We start from the raw sequence: 9,355 nt of genomic DNA on the forward strand, positions 1-9,355 counted from the left end.
TTCACAAAATATGTAAAACAAGGCCACTGGCTTTGAGCTGGGGCTTCACGGAGAAGGCTACATGTCTAAGATAAGGAGGTTACCAACTGGTCTCCATGATAACAGCTGGCAGAGGTGGGGAGGGTGGGGGGAAGAGGAGAGAAAGGGAAGAAAAAGCTCTCCCCCTCCCAAGTGTCCTTGAAGGGTTAACTTGCCCAGAACAGAGGGGAAAAAAAAAACTGCTTTTTGTGAACTTCTGCAGACTGCAAACTTCTGAGCTCCTTCCCTTACATGTTGGGTATAAAATTCTGAAACAACCTAAACTTGGGGTTCAGGGGATTAATTGATTACAGCATAAGATGTGCCCTCTAAATCTGGCTGCAACCAAATAAAACTATTTCCCTATCTTCAGTGCTATCTTAGGTGCCTTGCCTTGTCTGTTCCTACAACAGTATAATTCTATACACTTAAACATTGTTCATGATTTCATGAAATGGTCAACAGATGTAATTAATTGTGTACTGCAAATAACAAAATATCTCTTATTAAAATGAAATAATTTGCCTAAATTCAGAAATTTACAAGGATTATTTTAAAATGTAAAAAAAAGAAAGAGTTAACAAATAGGAAAGAGAAATTAGAAGGTTCTAGGTATGGATTTAATAGAAGGAAAATGTGTTTCTGGATAAGAGAGTCTGTTAAGTAAATAAGAGGGTTTAAGTAAGTGCTAAAGAAGGTCTGTATATACAACTATGGTTAAACAACAACTGTTATTTTGCAATATTGTAATATGTTATTTCTCTAAAAGCTAAACTTGACTAATATAAAAACTTCAATAATAATTGTGGTACTATTACTCTTCTTTGTATATCAAATGTGTTCATATTTTCCAGGTATATGTCATTAAGATAAAAGCTTTAAAAAACTATATCAAGCTAGTGTTCTCCAAAAGGTTGCATGGTTATTTTAGGCTTATAAAAATAACATATCAGAGATTTATTTATGTCATTTAATGTTTTATAACTGGGCCTGTTATCAATAAGATTAATATAAAGTTCTATACACTGGGTACAATTTAAATGTAATATACTGTATTACCTAGTATTCATGTGACATCAAGCAACAATATATGTAAATTTTATAAAATAATATTAAAAAATATCAGCTTCAATACTAGAACACTTTACCTAAGATTTATAAATCTTAGCCTTACCTGAGATAAGGCTGTGCTTTGCTGGATGTTTATGATCAAGACTTAAAGTTAAATTAAAATGGCCAAGAAAACCAATATTTGGCTCTGGCCCTCTGAGTCAGTCTGAATCCAGGGAACAGGGAACTTCTCTAAAGAGCTTTGCAACTCTGGGCCATATAACCTCCTGATCAGGGAGATTAATGAGACCACTGGAGAATGAAAAGCCAATCAGTGCATTTGCTGTGAATAGGAGGGTCATTGGAGACAGGAGACATACCTGATGCTTCCAAGGGAAGCCACATGGTCAAGCAAGACCTGGACCCATCCTAGTGCAAATGGCACTAGCAGAACTAAGAAGCTGCTCTCAGGTTCCCCCATGAGCGACCCCTATGGGAACTCGGCTGACTCTTAACAATAGATAGAAACAAAGTCAATTTTGACCAACTTGATCTTAAACACCTACCAAAAACAGTTAAGCCAAAACACAGTTATTCCTGGGAGTAATAAAGGACAAGAACAGCTAGAAAAGAGGAGACAGCAACTAAGCCAACAGGCTCCATGGGGAATGTTCAGTTAAGTATGGCCTTGGCTCCTCCCCCTCACAGGACCCCTATTAGTCCTCTCTATGTTTCTCCTAATAGAACCATGTCTATTAAATTGCCTACAGAAGTTCCTGCAAGATCAGATACACAAATTCACCAACAAGCTGGTCAATCAATGACTTCTTTAAGACTACCAGCCCTGATGCCCAGGATGAACACCTACGACTCATGACCAACTCCTCTGGCTCCAGAGAATCTGTGCCCACCTAAAACCCTCTCTAACCCCTTTTTCCAATTTTCACAACCCCTCTTTCACTTCCTAGGAATGAGAACTACTCTCCAGCACGTCCACTCTGCTTATTCTGTATGCTCTACAGTATCCCCACAAGAAAGCATCAAACCTAAACTCCCCCTGGTACCACCATGTCTCCCACCTTAAAAAGGCACTTGTTCCAAATGTCCAGTCCTGGACTTCCACCACGCCCACCAAACTCAAAATTTCTCTCCAACCCTCTTCTTCTTTTACTAATCATTATTCTCTCTCAAGTTTTTATCTCAAACCACATATATCGCTTCTACATCCAAGCAACATGACACCAGGATGACACCACCCACTCTCAGTTTATGGGTCAAGGCGATTGCCCTTCCACTGGCTGCAATCAGGCTGTCACCCTTAACATTACTGTATTCAACCAAGCCACCTCCAATACTTCCTAGAGTCCCTGCTACAGGACCAGTGGCTGATACCAAGAATCTCCTCCATCTAGGACTGGTTTGATGTCATCGAGGACTTGTGGCTTCAAGGAACTTTTATGGACTTTACCCCTACCACAGTAGTTGTCTGTAGCCACTGAGTGTTATTTCTGGCTGCCCTGGTGTTCTCAGACCTGTCCCCTGAACATTCCTCCACTTCCCCTTCTAGGTCTAATGCCGCCCACCATTAAGCAGGAAGAAGCCAGAGGACTTTACGCCATCCCCCATGTCACTTAGAAAAACAAAAAGGGAGGAATGTTGGGTGCAGAGCAGGCTGAACTGTGTTGTCTGCAGGGCAGGCTGAACAGATGTTGGCTGCAAGATAGCCCACGCACTCAAACCCCCCTCTATCTGGTCCTTTATCACCTGTTTGCCTCAAGTCTGAACATTCAACCCTGCTTAAGACTGAACACTTAACCCCCCCCCCTTGGGCCAACAAGGCAGCTTCCAGACCCAGAGGCCCCATTAGATTTGGGCTATAAAATCTCCCTCCTGCCAGGCCCCCCTCTCTCTTGCTCTTTCTCTCTTGCTCTCTCTCTCTTGCTCTTTATCTTTCTTACACGCGCTCTCTGTCTCTCTCTTGCTCTCTCCCTGTTCATCTCTTCTCTTTTCTCTCTCTCTCTCTTTCCTTCTTTCCTTTCTCTTTGTTGCACTGCTGCAGTAAAGATCTTTTGGTTGCTCTGAGTGTTGTGGTCACTTTCCTTTCATTCCCATCCTTCAAGAATCTGTCTTCTTATCGGAAACCATGTGTGTGTTACTGGCTTCAACTACTGGTATTCTAAATAAATAAAATCCCAAGAGTTTGACAAACACTTTTATCATTTTGGCTGTAGTAACCTATATTCTCTTAGCTGCCTCTCCAAGTCTTAAGAACATGTCTTCTGACAGGGCTGCATTTTTATTACTTTTTCAAACATTGGCATTTCAGCTTATAGGAGGGCTATACAATGTTAGACTTTAAGATCATCTCTGAAGCCTCATCTGCCAACAAAAGCCCTACCTTCTAATATACAGGATCTTTATGTATTCACATATTTCTCTTGCTGTTTTGCACAATCTCTCTCAAAAACTGCTCCTATAAAGGTACTCTTCAGAACAAAATAGACTCTACTTTCTACAGATATTTGCTTCTGTCTTAGTTGAACAAGTAGACTTTAATAATTTTTAAACTTACCTACTCTATAATTAATATACCTCTTATAATAAATGTATTCTCTGTTATTATTATCACTTTTTAAGCATTGTAAACACAAGGTATAATTTTTTTTGTGTGTGTAAAATTAAAATGTTTAATTCCTAAAATCATACAGTGATCATTTGCACACTTTTTCCAAATAAAATAATCACCAGGCCAAAATTAAAAATAACAATTCTAATATAAGTAGTAATTCTTGGAAAATAGAACAGAGATTTAACTTTGCATTTGAGAAACATAGTGAGAAGAAAAATCTTCAGGTGAGATGGTTTCCTGACTTTTACCTATCATCTGCCATTTGCCCATTTGCCTGACTGTTGCTGGCCTTTCACCTATCAAACACGCTCCACCCACTGTTCACCTGCTAATTGCCTGCCATTAGCCTACAGACTGCCCACAGACTGAAAGCAGATCACCAACTGCATGGAAGTCCATTGTCAAAGTACCCAAAGATTTGGTTACACATGGCTGCTGACATCTTGGGACACTGGCCAGGGCCTGCAAGTTTGCTTCTGCTACCAATGCCATCTAGGGGTGCAGCCACTTCAGTCTAGAGCCACCAACCAGGGCCTGTAGATATATTGTCTGGGTACCTACAGGTATGGTTGTACCTGAGGTATTTCTACTGGGTGAGCTAGCAGCCACCATCTGACTGGTTAGAAGCATTGCTCCAACACAACCCTGGTGGTCTCTCTACAAGTTGGAAGAGCACTGAGATCCTGGGACTGCAGAAATTCAGAGCCTGGGGAATTTGAAACCCAGAATCATCAGATTTCAGCTGGGTCTGTGTGGGCCAGTCTGTTCCTGGCAAGCCTGTGAAAAAGTTGGAGACCAGGGATGGTTCTCCAGGGGAAGCACAGGTTGGAGAAACTGGAGAAAACTGGATTCTCTTCAACTCAGTGAGTCCTGAATTGTGTGGCGGGGGGGGAAGGAAGGGGCCAGCTACAAAGGATGGAAAGACTGGAAGAGGGTGTGAGAGCATTTTGCTTTACACTCACCCACATTACTGGTCCAGGACCCACCATACTGGAGCTACCATCAAACTTCAGATAACCCCACCTATGGGCAGAGAAGGGAAGCTGAGAGTTTTTTGAAAACTAATGGAAGCCAGAATTTAATTTTCCAATGAGACTTCCTTTTCCCTTCTCTCTCTCTCTCTCTCTCTCTCTCTCTCTCTCTCACATTGCTACCATCGTTGAATCCAAATATTTCTCATGCATCAATTTATTGAATAAATTACAGTTTTGTATTCTTATAATATATTTTGTTGTTGTTTTTATTTTTTTTATTTTTTTTATTGGTTGTTCAAAACATTACAAAGCTCTTGACGTATCATATTTCATACATTAGATTCAAGTTGGTTATGAATTCCCAATTTTACCCCAAATACAGATTGCAGAATCACATCAGTTACACATCCACATTTTTACATAATGCCCTATTAGTAACTGTTGTATTCTGCAACCTTTCCTATCCTCTACTATCCCCCCTCCCTCCCCTCCCATCTTCTCTCTCTACCCCATCCACTGTAATTCATTTCTCTCCTTGTTTATTTTCCCATTCCCCTCACAACCTCTTATATGTAATTTTGTATAACAATGAGGATCTCCCTCCATTACCATGCAATTTCCCTTTTCTCTCCCTTTCCATCCCACCTCATGTATCTGTTTAATGTTAATCTTTTCTTCCTGCTCTTCCTCCCTGCTCTGTTCTTAGTTGATCTCATTATATCAAAGAAGACATTTGATATATGTTTTTTAGGGATTGGCTAGCTTCACTAAGCATGATCTGCACTAGTGCCATCCATTTCCCTGCAAATTCCATGATTTTGTCATTTTTTAGTGCTGCGTAATACTCCATGGTGTATAAATGCCACATTTTTTTTTATCCATTCATCTATTGAAGGGCATCTGGGTTGGTTCCACAGTCTAGCAATTGTGAATTGTGCTGCTATGAACATCAATGTAGCAGTATCCCTGTAGTACGCTCTTTTAAGGTCTTCAGGGAATAGTCCAAGAAGGGCAATAGCTGGGTCAAATGGTGTTTCCATTTCCAGCTTCCCAGGAATCTCCATACTGCTTTCCAGATTGGCCGCACCAGTTTGCAGTCCCACCAGCAATGTACAAGAGTACCCTTTTCCCCACATCCTCTCCAGCACTTGTTGTTGTTTGACTTCATAATGGCTGCCAATCTTACTGGAGTGAGATGGTATCTTAGGGTGGTTTTGATTTGCATTTCTCTGACTGCTAGAGATGGTGAGCATTTTTTCATGTACTTGTTGATTGATTGTATGTCCTTCTCTGAGAAGTGTCTGTTCAGGTCTTTGGCCCATTTGTTGATTGGGTTATTTGTTTTCTTATTGTTTAATTTTTTGAGTTCTTTGTATACTCTGGATATTAGGGCTCTATCTGAAGTGTGAGGAGTAAAAATTTGTTCCCATGATGTAGGCTCCTTATTTACCTCTTTTATTGTTTCTCTTGATGAGAGAAAACTTTTAATTTAAGTAAGCCCCATTTGTTGATTCTTGTTATCAACTTTTGTGCTATGGGTGTCCTATTAAGGAATTTGGAGCCCGACCCTACAATATGTAGATCGGCGCCAACTTTTTCTTCTATCAGACGCAGAGTCTCTGATTTGATATCTAGCTCCTTGATCCACTTTGAGTTAACTTTTGTGCATGGCGAGAGGAGGGGATTCAGTTTCATTTTGTTGCATATGGATTTCCAGTTTTCCCAGCACCATTTGTTGAAGATGCTATCCTCCCTCCATTGCATGCTTTTAGCTCCTTTATCAAATATAAGATAGTTGTAGCTTTGTGGATTAGTCTCTGTGTCCTCTATTCTGTACCATTGGTCCACCCTCCTGTTTTGGTACCAGTACCATGCTGTTTTTGTTACTATTGCTCTGTAATATAGTTTTAAGTCTGGTATCGCTATACCGCCTGATTCACACTTCCTGCTTAGAATTGCTTTTGCTATTCTGGGTCTTTTATTTTTCCATATGAATTTCATGATTGCTTTATCCATTTCTACAAGAAATGCCGTTGGGATTTTGATTGGCATTGCATTAAACCTATAGAGAACTTTTGGTAATATCGCCATTTTGATGATGTTAGTTCTGCCTATCCATGAACAGGGTATATTTTTCCATCTTCTAAGATCTTCTTCTACTTCTCTTTTTAGGGTTTTGTAGTTTTCATTGTATAAATCTTTCACCTCTTTTGTTAGGTTGATTCCCAAGTATTTTATTTTTTTTTGAGGATATTGTGAATGGAGTGTTTTTCCTCATTTCCGTTTCAGAAGTTTTGTCGCTGATATACAGGAATGCCTTTGATTTATGCGTGTTGATTTTATATCCTGCCACATTGCTGAATTAATTTATTAGTTCTAGTAGTTTTTTTGTAGACCCTTTTGGGTCTTCTGGTATAGAATCATGTCATCTGCAAATAGTGATAATTTAAGTTCTTCCTTTCCTATTTTTATGCCTTTAATTTCTTTCGTCTGTCTAATTGCTCTGGCCAGTGTTTCGAGAACTATATTGAATAGAAGTGGTGATAGAGGGCATCCCTGTCTTGTTCCAGATTTTAGGGGGAATGCCTTCAATTTTTCTCCATTGAGAATGGTGCTAGCCTGAGGCTTAGCATAGATAGCTTTTAAAATGTCGAGGTAAGTTCCTGTTATCCCTAGTTTTTCTAATGTTTTGAACATAAAGGGATGCTGTACTTTGTCGAATGCTTTTTCTGCATCTATTGAGATGATCATATGGTTCTTATTTTTAAGTCTATTGATGTGGTGAATAACATTTATTGATTTCCGTATATTGAACCATCCTTGCATCCCAGGGATGAATCCTACTTGATCATGGTGCACAATTTTTTTGATGTGCCTTTGTATCCGATTCGCCAGAATTTTATTGAGGATTTTTGTATCTAGGTTCATCAGAGATACTGGTCTGTAGTTTTCTTTCTTTGAGGTGTCTTTGTCTGGTTTCAGAATCAGGGTGATGTTGGCCTCATAGAATGAATTTGGCAGAGCTCCTTCTTTTTCTATTTCCTGAAATAACTTGAAAAGTATTGGTATTAATTCTTCCTTAAAGGTTTTGTAAAACTCTGCTGTATACCCATCCGGTCCTGGGCTTTTCTTGGTTGGAAGTCTTTTGGTTGCTTCTTCTATTTCATCTATTGTTATTGGTCTGTTTAAGTTGTGTGTATCCTCCTGACTCAGTCTGGGCAAATCATATGACTTAAGGAATTTATCTATGTCTTCACTATCTTCTATTTTATTGGGATATAGGTTTTCAAAATAATTTCTAATTGTCTTCTGTATTTCTGTAGCGTCTGTTGTGATATTGCCTTTTTCATCCCGTATGTTAGTAATTTGAGTTCTCTCTCTTCTTCTCTTCGTTAGCATGGCTAAGGGTCTGTCGATCTTATTTATTTTTTCAAAGAACCAACTTTTAGTTTTGTTAATTTTTTCAATGGTTTCTTTTGTTTCAATTTCGTTGATTTCCGCTCTGATTTTAATTATTTCTTGCCTTCTGCTACATTTGCTGTTGTTTTGCTCTTCCTTTTCTAGGGCTTTGAGATGAAGTGTGAGCTCATTTATTTGTTGGTTTTTCCTTTTTTTGAGGAATGACCTCCAGGCGATGAATTTCCCTCTTAAAACTGCTTTCATTGTGTCCCATAGATTCCGATATGTTGTGTCTGTATTTTCATTTATCTCTAAGAATTTTTTGATTTCCTCCTTTATGTCTTCTGTAACCCATTGATCATTCAGTAACATATTGTTCATTTTCCATGTGATGTAGGATTTTTCCTTCCTTCTTTTAACATTGATTTCCAGTTTCATTCCATTATGATCAGATAAAATGCATGGTATTATCTCCTCCCCTGTATATTTACTGAGGGTTGCCCTATGGCATAATATATGGTCTATTTTTGAGAAGGATCCATGTGCTGCTGAGAAAAAAAGTATATCCACTTGAAGATGGTTGATATATTCTATATATGTCAGTTAAGTCTAGGTTGTTGATTGTGATATTGAGTTCTATAGTTTCTTTATTCAGCTTTTGTTTGGAGGATCTGTCCAATTGTGAGAGAGGTGTGTTGAAGTCACCCATAATTATTGTGTTGTGGTCTATTTGATTCTTGAACTTGAGGAGAATTTGTTTTATGAACGTCGCAGCACCATTATTTGGTGCATATAAATTGATAATTGTTATGTCTTCTGGTGAATGGTTCCTTTTAACTGTATATAATGTCCTTCCTTATCCCTTTTGATTAATTTAGTCTTGAAGTCAATTTTACTCGATATGAGGATGGCCACCCCTGCTTGCTTATGAGGACCATGTGCGTGGTATATTGTTTCCCAACCTTTCACCTTCAGCCTGTGTATGTCTTTTCCAATCAGATGTGTCTCCTGGAGGCAGCATATTGTTGGATTTGTTTTTTTAATCCATATTACCAGCCTATGTCGCTTTATTGGAGAGTTTAAGCCATTAACGTTTAGAGTTACTATTGATATATGGTTTGTACTTCCAGCCATGTTTGATTATTTATCTTCTTTTTTTTTTTTTTTTAATTTAGTTTGTTTCTCCATGGTTAGCTTCCCCCCCGCCCTCTGTCTTTATAGAGGCACTTCCCACTGATGGTTTTGGTTATTGTTTTTCATTTCTTCCTCGTGTAGTGTTTTGCTC

This window comes from Marmota monax, unplaced genomic scaffold, assembly GCF_021218885.2.
Source record: "Marmota monax isolate L192 unplaced genomic scaffold, Marmota_monax_Labrador192_F-V1.1 WCK01_AAM20220418_F8-fsc00067, whole genome shotgun sequence".
NCBI lineage: Eukaryota > Metazoa > Chordata > Mammalia > Rodentia > Sciuridae > Marmota > Marmota monax.